Raw genomic sequence first — 23,150 nt, 5'->3', positions numbered from 1 at the left:
AGGCCATTTCCCCCCAGGTCCGTGTGGTTCTTTCTTGGGAATAAACGCAGTATCTTGCACAATCTTTTCAAGGTCCTGATAACTTATGATAGTGTGGTGCTGATGTGCCAAAAGATGACGTATTTCATTATTTATGAAACTGTGCTGGAAAAATACAAACATGCAGTACATTCCTAAGGTCCAGACAGGTGATACTCATTGCCCTTGAAGTCCTTTTCAGTTTCTGTGTTGCATACCTAGTCAACAAACATGTAGTGCCTATTTGAGGAAAAACACCTTAAATGGACAGAAATGTCAGACAGAGAGGACAATGTGAGATGTACAGTATGTCTGTGAGCATTCATGCAAGGTTATAAATGTCGCCAAACAGAGAGACTCGGGGCTCTCAGCCCTGAACATTTATGTTGATGTTTGTGTGCCCACTTGCAAGTGTGTATTAAAACTCTAAAAGACGCTCTCTTGTTTTTGAGTCCTTTTTAAACAGAAATTGACTCCATAGAAACCTATATTAGTATAAGTATAACCTTAGAAGATGCTCTATGTTCCTCATTCTCACCCAGGTGGCATGCTGCTCTATTTTCCCTCTAAAATAACGAGTAAAATTACTACTTTGTAATATTATGACTTTACTCTCATAATACTATGACTTTTTTCTCTTAAACTTATAACTTTATTCTCATAATGTTCAGATTTTCTTTTCACGTAAACGTATGACTTTATTCTCATAATATTACGACTTTATTCTCGAAATCTGAGATTTATTTTTTTCCTTTAATGTCTCCCTAATACTCCGTCGTATGTGATTGAAAAAATTATTGAGTTTTTTTTAATTAATTTATTTGAGTTATTGTTTTTGAATATTGTAAATACTAGCCAGTCTGATCCACACTCCATACCAGTCGGCGGCATTTCCATCACAGCATGCCTTCAATGACAAAGGAGAATGGGCATACTTATAATAACATGTCCGTCCTGGGAGATGGGTCCCTCCTCAGCTGCTCTTCCTGCTGTTTCTTCCATTTTCAATTCAATTCAAACTTTATTGCAGACTCAAGGTCCAGATAAAAAAAAAAAAACAAGACATTACATATAATACATTACAATACAAGAAGCACAATAAAAAGTAATGATTAAAAGACATTAAAATATATATATATATATTAATGCCTTACATATAAAGAACTATACCAATACACAGCTGTGATTGGTACCGTGTAGTGCTAAATCCTATATTAGACAACCGCAAGTTAATTCATTCTCAGTCATTTAGCCGGCATTTAAATTTGTACATGAGATTTCTTTGTCCCTGTCACAGTTTTTTTTTTCACAACACAGTAAACACAGTACAACTACGGTAACTTTTGACTCTCTCAAATAAAAATTTTTAAAAAATCCACCTCTTTGAATTTGAATTCTAATCAGAGTTTTAACCATCAGAGTTTGTAAAACATATAAACAGGTGCACAACATTACATATAATGGTTAAGATTTGTATCTGTAACATGTTTATTTTTTTGTGATTTTCATCACTTATTCTTACTAAATGTCTTTGCCGCAACATTACAATAATCATTTTATACACTTCGCTTTTTTTTATTTTTTTATTTCTACAATATTTTTAAAACATTTAAATTCATTTTCATCAAGCTTTGTGCATCATTGTAAATATTGATATAAAATCATATTTGAAAAAATAGGGGATTTCATGATTTTCTCTACACCCTGATAAATGTAGACAGTAATGTCTAATGTCCTTACTGCAACAAGACATGTTGTGGAAATTACATTTTTGCTTATATTGCAGATAAATGGCAGCTAGAATGGTCTGCTACGTTAGCTTTGACTCTTAGCATCGAATATACATGAATTCAACAGGCAGAATATTTTTGGCATCATTGGGCAAAAATTCCATAATAACCTCTCAGCATATTGTAATTCAAGTGTTCTGAGAGACAACTAGACTTCTTCACCTCCTCATCGCTCTGTTTTCAGGCTTTAAAAAATCTAATCTGTGATGGAAGACTTTAACCAATCACAGGTCATTTTCAGAGAGAGCGTTCCTATTGAGCGTTCCTATTGGCTGTGCTCCGCCTGGTGGGCGGTGCTTGGTATTTCTTCAACTGGTCTCAACATGGCTGCCGGGTCCCAAATTTTCTCATTTTACAGCTAAACAGTACACTACAAGATGTTTCTGAAAACATTTGAGGTGAGAAATAGGCATTACAGTAACAGAATATTGATTCATATTTGAGTTCAAGAGTGACTGACAGCCGGCTCTCATAGACGGCAGCTGGACGACAGACTCCAGATCAGTTCTGACTGGTTGTTTTCCTCCGTTTTGTGAAATCCTGCAAATGCTGTTAGGATCACCGAAGGACACAGAAGCACATGATGTTTTTCTCTATTGTCAGGATATAGTGATCGTTTTGTAAAAAATAACCTTTTTAAATCATATTTGCTCCAATTCTACCCACTGCTGCTTTAAGTTATTTTTTAAATGTAGTTCAAAATACACAATTACTAAGCTGTATGGTAAGGACACACAATAAATACTTCAGAAGAGAAGGTGATCTTAACCTTGTTTATCTTGATCCTGAGGGTCACCTATGTGGGCGGCCCAACCAGTCATGCATGTGCTCACTTGTTTACTTCTGTTTCCATAGAAACTAGATTTGTTTGGCTTTGATTAAAACCTTTAGGAAGGTCTCTGTTCAGTGTTGCGGTAAGGAATCAGAAGTGTGGGACAGGCGCATTTAGATGAAAAAATCATATAAATGATTTGTAAACAGATAAATAATTTTAATACGGTGTAAAGTAATATGTATATGAAACAGTTCCATTTGAAATAATGTAATTTTATAATTGACTTATGAACTCCCCCCCTCTTGTGATATTCACAACCTCGTAAGTGGAAAGTCTCTGAAAGCTCCGAGTTCACGAGTTGTGACGAGTTTGCTGACGTTGTCAGAAATGGCGGAGGCCATGGAAGTTAATATTTCAGTACATAATATGTGAATAGATTGTAATTTTAGTGGTATGTTGTTTTTCTTTGTAATTTCATAATAGGTTTGAGGAAAATGTTGATATTTCCAACGGCTTTATCTTCTTCCTCTGTCATTATGCCTTTGCATTTCCTGCATTATGTTACCTGCTTGCTACTGTAAATTGTAAGCCTCTGTGGCTTCTAGACGCCGACAGTAACGTTAATATTGCTGTTGCTTAGCAGCGGCGTTCTCACGACTTAACCACTTCAACGCCAAGCATACCGTGTACACGACTTCCCACGTTGTAAACACAAGCTCAACAGTTTCATTTGGAGGCACTGTTGGGGGAAAAAATTGCTGTTGAAGACGATGGTCTCTCTCGGCAGAGTTTGCCCACCCACTGAGTTGGAAAGGTGCACCGATTACCTTGACTGTTAAGAGTCCCAGAAACCGTAAATGCAGGCGGAGTGCTTTAGCCTCGATGCTAAGAGCATGCTGGGCCTTAGGATTTAAAAAAAATATTTTGGTTTGAGATTTGATTTAAAAAATGTGGACATGCTGGGAGTATAAGTGAAAGGTAAGGCAGTGTTATTAACAGTCTCCGACTGAGAGTTTCTGAATAAAAGGAGAGCCTTGTGTATTCAGCTGAACAAAGACTAGGCGCATTATTTCTCTTCACTCAGTCCACCTCTTTGCTTCAGACTATTAATCCATCTCAACAACATTAAAATGGATTACCATGAAATTTTGTACAGGCATTCATTGAAATCAGAGAGCATGAATCATATTGACCTTAATGAGCCCAAGACGTTTTCTTTAAATGTTGTCTGTACTGTCACGACTTATACTACCTGCTGTATTAAAGGAACACAAGCGCATTAAGTAAACACCAGCGGACCATCAAGGATTTCCAGAGCATTAATATAGCAACAAACTGCTACTATTGTCTACATAAAGATATAGAGGAGTAATGTCTACCTGAGCAGAGGATGAAGTCACTCTCCCTCTGTGTGTGTTGTAATCAGAGCTTAGTGCATTTTCCTGCATGTGAGTGTGTCTCACTGGCTAGCTCATGGCCGCCATTCTCCGTCCCGACCGATGCCGCCATTGCGGAAGTGTAGCACCCACCCTCTGGTTCCCACGCAGGTTAACACTGTTAGCTCTGTCAGCACTGTTGCCTTAGTTTTCACTGTTAGCGCTGTCAGCACCGTTAACTTTGAGCTGCTGGCTGTTCAATAGAAGTGCTCCAAATCTCTGTTATTATAAAATAGTAAACATGGTAAACATTATACCTGCTAAACATCAGAATGTTAGCATGCTGTCATTAGCATTTAGCTCAAAGCACCACTGTGCCTGAGTAAAGAACGTATATTGCTTAGAAGTGAAAGTGAATTGGCCGTTCCATTGCAACTTCAGCGCCCAGCACTGAAGCTGTGCTTCCGACATTTTGGACTGAAAGCGACTGCCGGACGCCAGTAAAACGTCCGCCAGTAAAACGTCCGCCAGTAAAACGTCCACCTACAAAGTGCCGCACAAAAGTAAAAAAAAATTCTATTGTCATACAGTTCATTTTCAGTCCAAAATGGCTGCAGCGGCTGTCAAAAAGCACCTGGAGTTTCGTGTCCTTGCTTCTAGACGGCCTCCCAGAGCCACTAGCATGGCTTAGCGTGGTTTGAAGGTGCAGTATTTACATATGTGACCTGATGGGATAAGTTGAAATTGATGGAGGGGGTGGACAGTGGTGGAAGAGATATTTTACTTCAGTAAAAGTAGCAATACCACAGTGTAAGAAATACTCTGTAGGTTTCCAGGTCCTAATTGACTGATTGTTCTAATTAGAAGAGTCTAATCTCTGCTATGTGCTGTAGATAAAGCTATAAATCCTCTGTTTTTAAGGCTGAAACTGCCACTATTGTTTTCCATCAGTGAAGTAGAGCAGGGCAGAAAGGGAGAGAGGAAGTATGAGAATTTTTATGTTCGAAAAAAGTTGTGAATATGTTAGAAATCAGATGAAGTAAAGGTGATGGAAAGGGAAGATAGCTTTTTAAGAAAGGGCATCAGGAGAGATGGCATGCTGCCTCTCCCCGCCTGAAATGAGGCACTGACTACAACAATGAGATGTTCCCGCTTCCACAAAAGAACAGAACTGCTCTTACATTAGAGCTGCAGGTGATTTACTGGGACTCACTCAACCTGACAATCTGCTTCAAACTATTGTATTTTTCTGTCACCGATGGAAGACCTTGAGTAGTTGAAATGAAGATAATACCAAGTTTTTGAGCTGATAAAGTCATCCTGACCAGCTGTGTCAACAAAATGACATTTACAGAACATCACTTTACCAGGAATTGCATATTAAAGGAGGGATGATGGGACAGAAGCACACTGCTCTCAGCATGAGTCAGCCTTCATTTGATTGTGCAAGCACTGACCTCCAGTACCCACGGCCATTATGAAAATGTCACAACTAAGTTTCATATTTTTGTAATGATGGAAAAAATACTTTCTGTAGAGCACAATTTTAACAAATTATCTTCCTTTTTACCCTTATTTTCCTCCGCACCAGTTCCCATAGTCACCAGCAGGGACATGATTCCTCACTGACATCCCATTTGTGATGTCAGTTAGCTGCCAGTTACATCCAGCCAAGGTGGACGAGTGCTTTCACCTTTGGCATTTTTCTAAATTTACTGAAGATGTGTCTGCCACAAATTGAAAAGAGCCTCCGCTTTCAACAAAATGTCAATGTGCCGAGAGCTTCACTGACTCTAATTTGAGCATTTTTGACCCAGTTAGTGGGGACCTGGTATTGTCTGTTACTACATTGAACTTTCAGTTTGTTGCCAAATGTTTAATGATCATTCTCTCAATGTTGTACATAATAGACGCTGTAGATTTATTCTAGGTTGTTCTTTTTTTACACACCATTGCACAATGTTAGATACGCTGAGGTAGCTCCCTCTGGATAAAAGATGTCAATTTCATCGGTATCAAATTATTTTTGAATTTCTGAACTTCAACTGTACATTATTTCTCTTCAGCAGCAATCCACTAGCTTTCATAACTCAAGTGACTTATTGACTATAAACAAACAATACATAATAGTGAATGTATAACATACACTTCTGCAACCAAAGCAACAGATTTGCATATATCAGATATCTATTTTATTAGTATTAGTATTTTCATCCATATATCTTCCAAGCCCACTTAACCATTTTTAGGAATTAATTATATTATGTATTATGTGTCTTTATCAGATAGACTGGCGACCTGTCCAGGGTGTACCCCGTCTTCACACAATGTCATCTGGGATCGACTCCAGTCCCCCCTGCCAGCCCGAATAGGAAAAGCGGTTACAGATAATGGATGGATGGATGGATGTCTTTATCAGGTAATTCAAAACACACACAAAGAGCTATAGAGATACTATGGAAAGACAACAAAAACTGTGACGGCTTGGGCTTGTGTTTGTTTTCCAGTGTTGGTGGAGAAGTCATAAAGCAATTAGTAGAAATGCTCAGTTATTGTCTTATTTTCAGGGACATACATTTAGCAGAGCCATTACCACTGCGAAATCTCCAACTTGCCGTCATTGTAGCTCTCTTATCACAGTCAATAAATGAATGTAAACACTGTTTCTTTGGCTATTAGTGATCACGTCTTCTATTCAGTGGTGACACACAACAAACATGTCCATCATTGATCTGTATCACAAAGAATGAAAACACATTAACTGTGGGACAAACAGCAATTATGTCAACAAGACATTTTGTTCCTACTAACGTCTGAAAGATTACAGCACAAAGTGAAAGGGTACAGGCCGTGCTGGGTTAAACCATTCCTTGGGGTCTTGGCCTAATCTTTTCCAGGGGCCCCGTTCCACGATGTAATTCTCCAGCATCCCGGGAGCATGTTTGGTCAGGATTAAATACAAATATCATTAAAAACAGGCCTGCAAAGTTACCCATTTTTAGCAAACTCAACCAACTTTTTGTAAACAATTTTCAACACATCTGTGAGTCCACACACACATCCAAAGACGACTATGAGAAAGGCAACTTCATGGTTTATTTATGGCCATGCTAGCAGTGTGGCTCTGAAGGGATGTCAGTCCACCACTTTGGTGTGGACTGAAATATCTCAACAACTTTTAGATGGATTTACATGAAATTTTGTGCAGACATTCACGGAAATCAGACAATGAATCACCGACTTTAGTGATCCCCTGACTTTGTCTTCAATGCCAACATGAGGTTGATGTTTTTTTTAGAGAACTATCTTGACTACTGAACAGGGTACTGGACACAGTACTGTACTTTGTAATTGTAATCTATAGTGATTATTTGTATAAAAACACAATTCAAATTATTAGAAAATACATGATTGTATTTTTATTTGAATATTTGTTTTGATTAAAGAAAATCTTGGCATCAATAGCTTTAATGATGTATTATAAGCTGCTTAGAGCTAGTGTCTGTTAGCCTCCTGTCTGTTAGCCACCAGCCTTTGCCACAGCCCGCTAGTCCGCCACCTTCCTGTCCTGATGCGACCTCGCCTCAAATCGAGCCCTGACTGCAACACTCAGATGTTCCCACTTCCACAAACCGACAGAACTGCTCTTACGTCAGAGCTGCAGGTGAATTATTGGGACTCACTCTGACAATCTGCTTCAAACTATTGTACCTTTCTGTCACTGACGGAGGATATCTGATTAAACCGCTTCCACACAGTCCTGATGAAGCAGGATAGCTGAGCTCCATCAGTGACGCTCGGAGATAAAAACAGGCATGATATTTTCAATCAGAAACGGCAGTGAAACACTGATTAAGTTACTCCTAAAATTCTGTTTTCCTTTGATTGTGACTCATTTCGTCTTTAATATTTAATTTCACAGAGAAACAGTTTTAGTTTTTGAAGCCAAGATGTCAGGGACGTTCTTTCATTACCTAGAATGGGTTATTTCAGTTAAATTCATAGTAGTCAGGGCAACTAAAGTGCAACTAAGGAAAGGAAGATCAGATTTGTGTGCTTTTAAGAAATACGAGCACTTTTATGATAGTGTTTTTTTATTTTTACATTTTGTCTACACACATTACTGATGCAAATACAACTTCAGCTGCATCAGAAAAGAGTTATTGTTGAACATACTGACCTGTATTAAGACCAGTCAGTCAGTCTGAGAGTGATAGCAGGTTGTAATCCTGCCTTATTTCAGTTTAACCCCTTACCCTTCCACCCTCTTTTTTAGGGGTGTACAGGGGGTATTTAGGGGGAAATCAGGTCAACAGTAGATGTGACATAGTAGTGGTGTACACATTTTTTGACATTTGAAGATTTTCTGCAAGAATTTCATTTTTCGGTGATTGGATGGCGAGCACTTCTGTTGTGTAAATTGCTCAGAAACACCCTTATTGTCAATCTACTAGGAAAGCCATCCATCCTCTGAATGCTCTAGGTCTCTAGTTTGTGGCTGTAAAGTTTCATGAGGCTGTGATTATCCTAGAGGTCACCACAGGTCATTTTATACAGTGATGTCAAATTTTTTAAAAAATGGTCTCACTACAATGAAATGTCTCCTATGGGGACTAACATCATCACACATGAATACAGTTGGGCACATTGGATCCACAAGAGTCTCGGCTTTCCCTGCTAAGTTAACGCTCCCAGACGGCTGAACTGGGGACTCCCGTCAACGAATATCTGTTGTGCTAGTGCAGCTGGTACGAGGCACAAATCTTGTCGGTTAACGGATAAGAACATTTTTCAAAATGAGCATCCCTACTTCCAGCACTTATCCTCTTCTTGCCTGTTTGACAAATCAATGTTATCAGTGAAGTGTAGAGATGCCAGCAGGGTCTGAAAATGGTTGTGTGACATTTTGTCAGCCACCATGGCACATCTTGTGTCATTTTCCCAGTAAGCACGATTCCCCTGCAGTTGGCAAAGACCCGTGCGCAGGTAGAGGCCAATCAATATTTCCAGCTCCCGACTTTTGTTCACTGTACAAATGTGTTTGCTCTTTCAGTAACTCAAGCATTTCTGCTGTGATGAACGTACTGAGATACTCCGGGGGAGTATGAAGATTGTCTGGGGGTGTGACACTCTGACCTTCGAATGTGCACTCAGGGGCTTCAGAAGGTTTCTTTCTCCAAGAAAACAGTTTTTTTTCCTTGGGCAGTTGTTTTTTTCTGTCCAGGGTTCATCTTTGGTTGAGATACTTCATCTAAATCACCTGATTCACTACTTAACATGGCTCAACATGCCATCAGATGTTATAAAGCAGCTCTAAATCTTGCAAGGCCAAATGTTATGAAATGTATATATAACACTAAAATGCCCCATCCCCGGCCCCCTAATCAGAGGGCCGGGGATGTCATTGAGCATATGATCCCTCCACTTGTCTACTTCAGGCAGCCAAGTCGTCCTTGGTCATGCCCTCCTTTTAATGAAAATTTCTCATTTTATCCTCCGTTCATTATACCGACCTTTTCATCTTCTAATCTATCTGCAATTTCTCTCTGGATCTGAACTGAACTGAAGTCACAGTTACATAAAACAAGCACGATGTGGGCGATGGACAACCTTTCCCTCCCGAACCTGCTCAAACTGTTTTTCAGCCTTTGCTAATTGTTGTTGCAATTAACCCTCTGAGACCCGCATGGATCCGTTTTTGTTAGCTATTTAGCAGGTCAGCAGTAGATGTCACGTAGAAGTGATGTACATCATCTGAAAGCTGGGAACATGAAAATGAATTTGAGATGCAGCTCAGCACTGTGTGTCAAGTTGTTCTAGTCATAAATCAGAAATAAACATGAATTAATTAATTAATTGATTCATTAAAATGAATTGTATAGGGTTTGAGAACAGTATAATGGAAGTATATGATGGCCATTCCCATGCTCTATTATGTCTCATACGATGTTACAGAAGTTTTTGGGTTGATACCATTTGTTGCACAGATTTGTTGCTAAATTTAAACAGTTTTTACCCCTCGAGAATTGATAAAAATGATCAGTAATCCCTCCAAAATACCACATTAAGACACCAAAGCCTTGAGGAACATCATAGAAAAAGCCATGCTGTGATTTGATATAAAAACTTTTCACTGAATTTGGAGATTTCTGCAAGAATTGATGATGAATGATTGGATGGCGAACACTTCTGTTCTGGAGACTGCTCAGAGGCCCCCTTATTGTCAATCTGCTAGGAAACCTATCCATCCTCTGAATGCTCTAGGTATTTAGTTTGTGGTTGTAAAGTTTCATGAGGCTGTGATTATCCTAGAGGTCACCACAGATCATTTTATACAGTGAGGTCAAGTTTCAAAAAATGGTCTACAATGAAATGACTACTATGGGGACTAACATCATCACACATGAATACAGTTGGGCTCATTGGATCCAAAAGAGTCTCGGCTTTACAGTGATAACCAATTTATGCAATTCCAAGACTGTTGAGGGACACCAGTATGCAGAAATAACACAACCTTTTTAGAATAGGCGAAAATAACACATTTATACAGCATAAAAAAAAACTGCATGTTATTATCATAAAGAGGGCATATCTGTTAGGGCTGCACAATTAATCGAATAGAAAAGTCTTATTTTGATGTAAAGATTTGTTAATTAGCAGGAATGAAGCACAAAGTGAAAGTGAAAGCAATGCTCTGTTCATTAAATTTTGGGTAAAACATTTTTTTAATTTTGCTTCTAGGAGATGTACTGTGAATAAGAAGGACCAGTCTTATTCTTAGGGCTGTCCTCAACCAAAGAAATTCTTAGTCGACTAACACTTATACGATATTGTCCACTAATCGATTAGTTGATTTAATCGACAGATCTGTGAAACTGAGTTCCTCCACAAAGAATCACACAAAAGCAACAGTTTAAATCTTGTGTTTACCAGAAATGTGCTCATACGTTTCTTAGAAATAAGTCATTCAGCATGAATAAAGCATTAGAAGTGACTAATCGACTAAAGAAATCTTAGTCAGCTAAGACCAAAACAGCCGATAAGTCGACTAATTGACTAAGAGTGTGTTCCAATCCACGTACTTCCAGAAGTACACTTTAATGTAGTGCACTTTGTGCACTCTGTACTCATTTGAGTAGTGCGTAAATTTCAGCGGGGTAGGGTCGTCTCAAATCGAATACTCTGCGGCGCACTGACCGGAAATGACGATAGCAACATTTCAACGCGGCTCGCAACCCGCCAAAATATCTTCTGAAAGAAAATGAAAGCAGAGTGGAAATAACGTTTCCAACGTCGTCGCCTACGCCTACGATGTGTCCTCTTGTTGGTTGAAAATGCACCGGTATGTTTACGTATTGTATTGTTGTATTCTGATATCTACGTCTGTTTGAATAGTGGTCGTGGCTCCGCCCCTTCCGCTACGTAGCCAAGATGGCGACAGTTGAGTGTGGAAAGTATCCAGCGTTCCACACTCAACGATCTGACCGTTTTGAGTACAACATCCAGGTACTTTGAGTGCACTGCATTTTGCCGTACTTCCCAGTGTGAACGCAAAATGCACTCAAAATAGTAAGTGTAAGTACAGAAGTACGCGGATTGGAACACACCCTACAGCCCTACCTATTTTGATGCAAACTTAGCAGGAATGTAGCACAACATGGAAGTGAAAGCAGTGCTCTGTTTATTTAAAAGTGAAAGTGCAATAAAAATATTTTGTCCCTAAAATCTATGAATAATAATGATCTCAATATTGATAAAAAATAATCATGATTATCATTTCACCATAATATCTGTTAAGGGGAGACTTGTGGGTACACACAGAACCCTTTTTCATTCCCATATCTTGAGGTCAGAGGTCAAGGAACCCCTTTGAAAATTGCCATGCCAGTTTTTCCTCACCAAAATTTAGCCTAACTTTGGAGCGTTATTTATTAGCATAAGATACCAGTATCTTCTCTCTAGCTCTAAAACTGCCTCTGAAAGACACTAAAGCCCCTGAAGAAAGGGAATATTTCAGTTACAGAATATTAACTTCAGAGCGTTCGATATGTTTGCAGGGTTGCGACTGTGTGTAGCGGAGCGGTCGTAGTAAGAGGAACATCATGTGGTTTCATAAATATGCTAGAGACAAGTGTTGCGGAGGCAATTAAAAATAATAACCTTTAATAGGCCTTTTGTGGTCTGTTCTTCAGTTCACGGCTGTTACAGTAGAGATAAGGGAGTCTAGGTGTCTCAATACAATACAAAATGTTCAATCCTCCACTATAATGGGTAAATGATTGTTAATTACAGTGCAGTAATTACCAGCTGCAGAAAAAACTGCGATAACAAACAGCTGAGTTTATATTTGGATTTTATTATTTAGTACATGTACACTGAAGAAATTGTACTCTTTTGTGTTCATGCACCATTTTCAGCTAAAAGTGACACTATTAATATTTGATTTCATTCTCATAATCCATTACTTGGCTCTGTTATTCCTATTGGTGGTGCATTAAGAAAGATTCTCATGTCAGAAAGCTCATTTTGTTGACGTCTGGCAGCTTTGAGCTATCATGACACCAATTATAGCTGCACATTAACAGGTCTTTTAAATGTGGTGACTTCAATGTTTATTGCTCTTTTGTAATTTTTAAATGTTAAGTAACTGCTTATTCATCATCAGTTGAAGGTCATTATTGAGTCTCTCCTCACTCTTGTGTACTTTATTGTGAAGTGTTAGCGGAATATTGTTTATATTTTTAAGATATTGAAGGCAGCCAAATTCAAGTAAAAGAAGGCTGCATTTCTCTGCTGCATTTGGAGAAGCTGTGACAGTGGGCATATTTGATCCTGGAATACGAACCTCGAGGGTGTCCCTGAACTGGGACACAGCTCCTGTGTTTGTGTTTGTTATATTTCTGATTTAATCACGTCTTACCTGTCCATCAGATGCCCCCCTTGTGTTTCCCCTCTCTGGGCACCTGCACGTTATCATACGGTGTTTAATCATCCTTTTTTCTTCCTGTTGTTTGAAAAATAGTCTGAGCTGCATTGTTTACCTGTTCACTCAGTTTGCCATACTGACTCCTCTGGTTTCATTTCATCACATGTTATTTTGTCTATTTTATACTCGCTGGCAGCTTCATGCCTGCCTTCATTTCTGAGTAACTTTGTGTAACTTTTAGTTTTGCCTCCTGGAACTGCATTCGAGTTCATTCCTGCTGTTGCAGCACAAAATAGCTCAACATACGGCAGCACAAATGGACAACAAACAAGATGTGGCAACAGGAGGGCTGCGGTCGATAGTCTATTTTGCTTTGGAAGGTTCCCAACGGAGTGAAATGACCTGGAAGTATCTCAGTAGCAGCCGTGATAATAGCTGATCGAATCCTCTAAATGCTAAGGAAAGGTGCTTCAATGCTTCCTTTCTTATCTCCTTTAGCGTAGGATACACTGGACCATCCTTTACCAAAGGAAAGGAGATAATGAAAACAAACAATATGCCTATCTTGCACATTATTTTCATACAGTCATATACTAATTGGGATTCATGTTGATGAAATACGAGTGGACAGTGACAACTCTTTTGTTTCACTTTATTTTTAATTATTTATTTTGAACATGTAACAAATACCTAAGTAAAAAAACTAAACAAGAATAACAAAGAAAGGTAACGCTTCATTTTACAGGTCCGCAAATTTCATGGTGATAATTAGCAAATAACCTATTTGAAATTTCTTTGTAATTGCTGCCAAATTACCCCAAATATTTACCTGAAAATTTGTCAAAAATTACTTTATTTAATAATTATATTCCGCGATTTCCCAATAGCTGGTAATTTATTTAATACATTTCCAGGAAAAGAGTAGAAAGATAATTGATGTGCTTTATTTCTATGTCTGCTGATAAATAGATAATAATTAGCAAATAACTTCTTTCAAATTTCTTAAAAAACTCCCTGAATCATTACATTAGCAACCAGGTTACATCTGTGTAGACAATAAGTTGCATAATGGTTAGATTTGTGCTGATCAGAAGTGTCTTCTATTAGTTTTGGTTTTCCACCTCCGATGAAGAGCAGCCGCTTCTCAAGCCTAAGGGCCCTATTTTTAACCATTATATGCTATTTTAGCATATAATTATAAAATAATGTTTATAATAAAGTAATATTCGATCATTTTTGAGGTAAATATTGGGGTAATTTGGAAGTAATTCCAAAGAAATTTCAAATAGTTTACTTGCTAATTATCACCTAATTACCATGAAATTTGCGGACCTGTAAAATGAAGTGTTACCAAAGAAAATGAACAGTGAACATGTAGCAACCTGTCAATAGCAACCTTGTCCATGTTAGGTCAGATAATCCTTTATTATATGTTGATAAAGTGTTCCAGCAGCAGAAGGACCTGCGGTGTCTCGCTTTCACACAGTGCGGGTGAGAAAAGACATTAGGACGTAATTTCTTTTACATTTTTGACCGCATCTGAGATCATAAGTACTGACTGTACTTATACACAGTTACCTCTGTTCATCCCCCGCTGCCAAAGACTGAAAAAGATTTGACTGCTGTGAGCAATTACCCCACCGACACACACACATACTTCACACGTAGCTACCATATTGCACATATATCAGTGTTGCACATACCACCATATATGCTGCTACTTAAAGTGGCAATCCTTCAAATTTCAGTCTTTTCAGAATTTCTATGTGAGTAAAAACAATGGAGTTGTGTTCAAAGTTTAGCAGTGTGGAGTCTTTTTGTTGATACATGAGTTTAGAAATAGATAGAAAAAATAAATTTCTATATACATGAGCTTCAGGTTTTCAGAACTGTTTGCATATTTACATTTTTGTGTGTATACAACAGCATTTTTTCCCCGGTAATGTCACCACAGACACCCATTTGTAATACTGCAAATATATAAATTAGGGATGTCAATCGATTAAAATATCTAATCGTGATTAATGGCATGATTGTCCATAGTTGATCAGGAATAATCAAACTTTTTTTTTATCTATTCAAAATGTACCTTAAAGGGAGATTTATCAAGTATTTAATCCTCTTATCAACATGGGAGTGGGCAAATATGCTTGTTTTATGCAAATATATGTATATATTTATTATTGGAAATCAATTAACAACACAAAACAATGACAAATATTGTCCAGAAACCCTCACAGGTACTGCATTTAGCATAAAAGATATGCTCAAATCAGAACACAGCAAACTCAATTGTCTCATTTCACAGCTAAACCGTACACTACAAGATGATTATAAAAACATTTGAGGCGAGAAATAGGCATTAAAGTAAAAGAATATTGATTCATATTTGATCAGCACGGCCTAGTTTGACCGTTTGGTTGGAGTTTGCGAATGATTGACAGCCGGCTCTCATAGACAGGAGCTGGACAGCAGACCTCAGATCAGCTCTTACTGGTTGTTTTCCTCCAGTCTGTGAAATCTTGCAGATGCCGTTAGGCGCACTGAAGGACACAGAGGCACGTGATTTTTTTCAGGTTACCTGTTTCATGTACTACTGTCGCGATTTCATAAAAATAACTTTTTTTAATCATATTTGTTCCAATCTCGCCTACTTCAGCTTTAATGTTGCACACTGCTGAAGAGCTGCTAATCAGATTTTCATTGTTCCAAGCACAATCACAACAAAGATCTATTCCATTCTATTCAATAAGAAAAAATGTTTCCCAGGTTATACAGATGAACATCTAAATTCAGTGAAACAAACAACTTTCATAAGCACGAGCAAAGCCTCATTTGCATATTCAGCCAACTTTGAAAATGTTTCCTCTGTAATTCACTTTTTTCTCTTTTCCATTCTCGCATCTTCTTGAATAACATTATTGAAGGATCATACGCTCCACCTGCTACATGGATCATCTCTGTGATTGGGTAGCTGACAGTTGCACAGTGGGAACCTCGGTCATACTTTTAAATGAGTTTTTTTTCATGATAGCAATTCTCCCTTTTTGACCCTTATCACAAGTTTGACGGGTTTCTGACAACATAGCTTTTAAGCTACGCCCAGCTGTTAACATTTCATACTAACTGGGTGTCAAGAAATTGACAACACACAAAGCCACAGAGCAGCCTGTGCTCCGTTGGCCTCTCTGACTCTGAACACCAACATGACCAGACCAAGTAAATAGCTATTAAGAAAATGATTAGTTGCCGTCAAAGTTAACGCGATAACACGTTTAACGCCACTAATCTCTAATTTAGATTGTTGTGAAGGAGGCTGAAAAACACTCCAAACGTATGCTAAATTTTGGTGAGGAAAAACTGTCATGGGCATTTTCAAAGGGGTCCCTTGACCTCTGACCTCAAGATATGTGAATGAAAATGGGTTCTATGGCTACCCACGAGTCTCCCCTTTATAGACATGCCCACTTTATGACAATCACATGCAGTTTGGGGCAAGTCATAGTCAAGTCAGCACACTGACACACTGACAGCTGTTGCCAGGTACATTTTGCACGGATAAATGAGATTAATTCAATGTTTTAATTGCAATTAACTATGGACAATCGTGCGATTAATCGCGATTACATATTTTAATCAATTGACAGACCTAAAAATAATAAAAGAAAACACGTAAGAGCACATTTTTTTTCAACATCAATATAAAAGCATTTAGAAAGAAGAAGCAAAAGACGAGGACAGGGGATACCGTAATTGTTGATATGTTGTTGAATAGTGTAATATTGTCTCTTTTATGCGTCCTCTTTCCAAATCTACCACTATTTTTTTTGCTAAAAAAATAGTTTTAGTGGTTGTTTGAGGCACTGATTTATTACAACTAATATTCAATAAGTGCACCAAAACTCCTGTCAAGCTTTCTTTTGTGGAGATTTCAAAATCAAGAATTTCTTTTTCTAATAAAGTAATCTTGAAATGTCGACAGACAGTGAAGTAATTAACAGCTCCAAAAACAGTTGAGTTTATATTTGGCTTTTATTATTTCCAACTTGTACTTTGTATGCGTACACTGAAGAAGTTCAAAGTGTTTTTAGAATTACATTCTTTTATTAGGAAAGTAAGCCAAATAGCAAATAGTGAAACATTTAAATGTTTAAAGGTTTCATTCCCTCGGAGCGACACTGTGAGGGAAGATATTGCTATGCCATTATCATTATTAATAGTTTTACACTCTTTCTTCTTTTTTCAGCATGACGATGATAATCCGGAGGTTGATTTAAATTTAGACTGTGCTGCACAATGCTGCTTCATCTCATCCGACTGCATCAAAATGTAGTTTCTTGTATAACTTCAGTAATTGGTGCATATTTGGTATGTGAGTCACAAACGATCTCAGTGCGCTAGAAATATTTTTGTTATGTCGGTTATTTTTTCAATGTCTCCTTTTCTCAACTGTCCCTTTTCTACCTTCTACTAAATACCAAGCACCGCCCACCAGACAGAGCAAACTCTCATTTTACAGCTAAACAGTACACTACAAGATGTTTCTGAAAACATTTGAGGTGAGAAATAGGCATTACAGTAACAGAATATTGATTCATATTTGATCAGCGCTGCCTAGTTTGACTGTTGCGAGTGATTGACAGCTACCTCTGTTGTTTAAAGCCAGAGCCACGAGGAGGTGCAGAAGTCTAGTTATCTCTCAAACTCTTGAATTACAATATGCCGAAAGGTTATTATGGTTTTTATTTGCCGAATGATGCCAAAAATATTCTGCCTACTTCGCTTTAAGGCGCCATTAATTAGAGCCACTTTAATATCGTGAATATGGACATTCCTTTTACTTTGCACACTAGTCTTTCAACAGGATATTTCTTTGTGCTCAAGAACTTATAGAGGATGTCAAATAATCATCGTCACCATTGCTTTCTGTTTTATAACACAGGAATCGACCTGTTTCTAATTCCCATTCAGCCTGTGAGAAATCAAAGTTCTTCTGTCTGCAAACAAAAGTGTCTTTGCACATCTGCTAAGGATCAGGAAATGGTCACTTTCTTGATTTAATATATTTCCTGGAAGCACATATGTCCAGTCTTAATTAAACAAGCTACTATTCACTTGTGGACATATTAATCATCGGCAAACATAAGACTTTCTTTTCAAATATTAACATGTCACAGAGAGTTCGGTATGCCACGATGTTACTATAGCTGGATTTTATTGCAGTGTGAATAGCTCATGCAGCTGTGACTCAGGAGGTACAGTAGAGCGGGTCGTCCACTAATTGGAAGATCATCCAGTCCACATATCAAAGTGTCCTTGGGCAACATACTGAACCCCAAAATTGCTCCCGAAGGCTGTGCACGTTGTACCACCAGTTTAACTAAAATGTGTGTTTTACCGGTTTAGTGTGCACACATAATAGCTGTTGTGTCTTTTAAGGTACGGCACAAATCTCAAACCTCTTGCCCAAAGCAATTACACTTCGAGTGCTATTTGCCTTTTCTAGTTTCTCATTCAAACCATTAATAACTCACGTCAGAGAATCCTTGCCTGAAGTCTTGCCCCAGGAAAATGAGGAATGGTTGCCTTAATAAAGCTGATAGATTTTAACACACTTTTTTCTCAAACGCAGCATAAATTCAGTCTCCATCTCATATTGATCAGCTGTTCTCCTTATATTTTCTCTCTAAAAACAGATACATGTTTCCCTTTCTCCAATTTTCCCTTTGAATCACTCACTTCTCTTCATTCTCCGTCATCTTTTTCCCTAGCCTGAGGACCCACACAGGAGTCCTCTCTCTTCAAAGTTAACTGGTTTAAACAGTCGGTTTCACACGGACAAGAAGCCTCCACAACCACATCACAACCACCTAGAATCTGAGAGGAACCGAGCGACAGGTTTGGACTGAAATATTCCTCTCCTAAATGCAGAAAAATCCAAAAATCAAGTAAATTCTGACAACATACAGTATAATAAAACAAAGGACACACCAATTCCAACTCAACTCCCCCCTACATTGGGTGTGTTTTCTGCAATTTCCCAGATTCTTTCCCCGCCTGCCAACAAGCTTTCCTCTTCTCCAGACCACCAGTTACTTTCCTACCTATCCTTGTAATTGTATGTCTGTTTTCTTTCCTGACTCAATAGCTCATTGTTAACTGTAAGCCTGGACTGCGTCATCATCTGCCTTCGGGGTTCCCCACATACAACAAGAGATTCGATCGTAAATATTAAACATGTTCAATATTTATGATTTGAGATCAATGCAGCAAGGATAGAATTCTGAGCCGATCGGGAATTTAAAAAACACTCTTAGCATACCTCACACTACAGGAATATCTGCAAAGATAATCTTTAGAACCCTCAAAAAGGGGAGTTTTGCAGACAATTGTCAGGAGGGGGAAATCAAAATTGGCTTGATTCTCGTGTAGTGTGTGCCCGGCATAAGTCAATCTTTCCTACACTAAACTAAGTACTTTTGTTGCCTAACCTAACTAAGTAGTTTTCTATAAAGACAGAGGTTTATTTTGAAAACACTTTATGCACGTAACAAGCGGAAACTGACACGTGCGTCACGTGTTGCTGGACATTTGTAGGAAAACTTAGGAATCATTTCTCGTAAGATATCATACGAACCGTTGTGTGAGGATATTTTTTTTATTCCATTATCTTGAGACCACAAGTTAATTTTCTTATTATCTCGGGACAATAAAGTTCCTCATAACTTTGAGTTGATTATCTCATCTTTTGGAAGCAAATTTTTGTTTTTCTTGAGATGACAAGATAATTATCCATCATCATGACAAAACAACTTTAGTATCCCGACATATTAACATAATTAACTCATGAACTCATGAGATAACGGTTTTAAAAAAGCAACCGCAACGATGTACACTCTTGTCTCTTGTTGATGCATGTTAGCGTAAGCGTTTACATCCTGCGCATAGCGGCAGGAAAATCACCTTGCAGCAGAAGGTGCAGTGCAGCACGATTATTTCATGAACAAAACCCTCCTGAACTGTGATGAACAACTATAACTTTTGGTTCCATTTTCATGAAACATGAATACCTGATGGGTATGACAAGGCCGAGGAGGTTAAGTGAACAAAGCTCTCAAAAGTTCCATTACAAGTGGACCCCTTCAACTGAAGACATCTGGATATCTGAAGTGAGTCCTTTCTGAAAGTGAACAATGGCATAGTACTTGTGCAGCTTGTATTGCAGGTTATTGAGAGAAAAACCCTACACTTGTCATCCACGGTAGCAAAAGTATGGTCTTGGTAAGCATTCAAGTTGAATGCCTCCTCCACAGAAGTGTTTCTTTGAAATGGAAGTGGCTCAGGTCAAAGTTATTGTGGTTTTTCATCCTGGCACTTTGGCACCCGATGTTTTGAAGAAAAACGAACACAAGCACAAACATAACCAGGAATTGAATGTCCTAACATACAGCTGCAACGTCTAATCGATAAGTTTTGCATTCTGTTGTTGGTCAAAGATATATGATAGACAAATCATGAATATTATTCATAAAAAAAGTTGTATGATGTCTGTTTCTATTTCATTTCATATTTTAGTTTGGACTAATGGTCTAGAAGTAAACTGAACATATTTCTTCAGCAGACTGTCAGAGCAGCACACAGTGATGTAAGACCCAATGGCAGATACAAAAACAAGACCTTTACATTAACAGACCTGCACATTAACCACAGTAATCACAACTTTGCAACAGAAAATGTTAACCTATGAGTCACAGTAGCATGGTAATTGTTTTAGCTCGAAGGCATTAGTCCATTATGGCAAGAAGTTATGAGAAAAAATCGCAAGCACTTTCTTAAAAAAATGTGCTTTATGGATTTCTGTGGCTCTAATCCAAAGTGCTCTTTTACTGACAATAGACCACCTCAGTGAAGTGAACAACAGTCACACTTACCTTTGTCGTCAAATCCTGCTGAAAGATTTTTGCGAGTACCTGCTGACCATGTTTTCAGCACTGCAAGAGGCATCATTAATGCATGTGTGCCATTATAGCACATTGTTAAGGTGATATTTCTGAAGGCCAATTATGGGACTAAGTGGTTTTCTGGTCATGAAAATTATACCCTCGCTGCCTGTAGCTGCATTTCCTTACAAAGCCAAAAAAACAAAAAACTTAATTGAAATCTGTAATTACACTCTTAGACTAATCTACAGTATTTACCTGTGTAAAATCAGTATTCATAAAATCACGTATGTGTATTTCTATAATTGAAATAATACTGTATTTATCATACTATTGTCTGACATTGTGATACCCGCCATACAGTCAAAACATCTTGGGCTCTGAACACAAACCTGTGATTTATAATTGTACAACTTGCTAAGGCAAATGATTTGAAGGTCTAAACTGCATTGCAGTAGAGAAAGCGTCACCAAAGGGTGACTCCAAACCTGTACATTGCCAATGTCTTAGGTTTCATAAATTTTATTTGGTTTAGAGAAAGTGCACTTTTCAGAAGAGCTGTTGCCAGCCTTGAGGTTTGTCTTTTTCTTCTCAAGTGCAAATTCTGTAGGTGTATTATGTGCAACAAAAAGACTTGTTAAAGGTACAGTGTGTAGGATTTGTCAACATCTAGTGGTGTGGTTGCAGATTGCAACCAACTGAGTACCCCTCTACTCACTCCTCCCTTTCCAAGGTAATGTGACCCGCCGAGTGCAAAACCTTAGTATCGCCATTTGCCATCCTTACCATAATAACACTACTTTAGGAGCAACGGAAGTCAGATAGCGACTGGCGGTACCACGGATTTGCACTCTGCGGCTCACGTTACAGCGGTTTCACAAGCCAGTTGGAGAACTACGGTGGCTTTAAGATAACGTAAAAACTCAAAAAGCTCACTCTAGAGCCAGTGTTTTTGATTTGTCCATTCTGAGCTACTGTAGAAACATGGCGTTGCAACATGGTGGACTCCGTGAAGAGGACTCGCTCCCTATGTAGATGTGAAGGACTCATTCTAAGTTAACGAAAACACAACGATTCTTAGTTTCTGGTGATTATACACTAATGAAAACATAGTTGAATATTATATTCCATTTCGATCAGCGGTAAAGCTGCTCTGCGCTGGCTGTGCCATTGTTTTCCTATGGGGAGAACGGTGCCGCCCGACTAGGCGGAAGTGCTACCAGTGGCGTGGCGCGCCGCTCAAAATTGGCGCCAAGCACTGCGCTCAAACTATTTTAACTTTGACCACAGACCAATCATTCAAAAGCAGAACTGGATCACAAGAATGACAAAGCTAGCTGTATTTGTACTTTTACTTAAATAAAAGATCTGAGTATTTCTTCCACCACTGCTCCTGTGTGTATTACAGTAAAATAGAGAGAATGTGTGTTTAATTGGTTGTTATAAATTTTAATTCATAAGAGGAAAAAATCACTGTCTTGTTTTAAGATTGCCTTAAATGCCTCTGTGTAATGATACATTTTCTATGGTTCATCTTCTGCAAAACTATTTTTCTGTATTTGTATTCTTTTGAACTACAGTTGAATTCTGATTAACTTGTTATACATTTCATCCTCTACTACCCTTACCCAGTTCATTTTTCCAGGGGGCTGAAATCTACAAACACTTTGGAGGATAACCCCGAGGGAACAACAGATAAAGGCCCAGCTGGAGCACACTTATTTCCATGTAAGTCGGCTAATGCTTCCTTCCACCTGCTCTGTAACTTCCTTAAATAAGACTACATCTCTCACACTTTTCTTGGTCTCGTTTCACTTAACATCCATGTCTCCTAGAAATTTATTGCAACAGCAAATACATTTGAAAGAAACATATTTCCAGCCGGATTCTTGTCACCACTTAAGTGTGAAACAATTTTGTAAAATTTCTAGGAGACACTTAATGTCTTCAGCATTATGATGGATGCTTTATTTCTCTCATTTTCTGCAGAGGAATTCAAACTTGTGTACACCAAGAATATGTAGTTCCTTTCTATCTTTTCCTGTTTCAAGAACCATTAGGTCAGGTCCAGGCTCCAGTAGTCACAAATGCTTCAGATTGCTGCCCAGCCTTGAGTACGGATAATTCACAACTGCACCAGTGAATGAACGAACCGCTCACATTTGTGCGATATTGAATAAAAGGTGACACAGCTCAAGCAGGCGAATGCCTTTTTCAGTCTAAAAGAAAGACAGTGATTCATTGACTGAGCGATTCCTGAACTGCTGAATGAACGCTGCCTCAGTCCTTGTTAACCCTTGTGCCTCACTTATACAAATATATTAA

At 38.3% G+C, this 23,150-nt stretch overlaps 2 long non-coding RNA genes across 2 annotated transcripts; both read left to right on the top strand.

Moving 5' to 3' along the window:
- Positions 1–1,745: 1,745 nt before the first annotated feature.
- Positions 1,746–6,592, top strand: LOC141765342 (uncharacterized). The gene is made up of 3 exons (XR_012593452.1): positions 1,746–2,206; positions 6,245–6,378; positions 6,467–6,592. It is a non-coding gene; the product is annotated as an uncharacterized LOC141765342 (long non-coding RNA).
- A 933-nt stretch (positions 6,593–7,525) lies between these two features.
- LOC141765341 (uncharacterized) lies at positions 7,526–23,043 on the top strand. The gene is made up of 3 exons (XR_012593451.1): positions 7,526–7,623; positions 22,471–22,553; positions 22,922–23,043. It is a non-coding gene; the product is annotated as an uncharacterized LOC141765341 (long non-coding RNA).
- Positions 23,044–23,150: the final 107 nt, after the last annotated feature.

This window comes from Sebastes fasciatus, chromosome 3, assembly GCF_043250625.1.
Source record: "Sebastes fasciatus isolate fSebFas1 chromosome 3, fSebFas1.pri, whole genome shotgun sequence".
Classification (NCBI taxonomy): domain Eukaryota; kingdom Metazoa; phylum Chordata; class Actinopteri; order Perciformes; family Sebastidae; genus Sebastes; species Sebastes fasciatus.
This window is presented reverse-complemented; position numbering and strand designations above follow the sequence as displayed.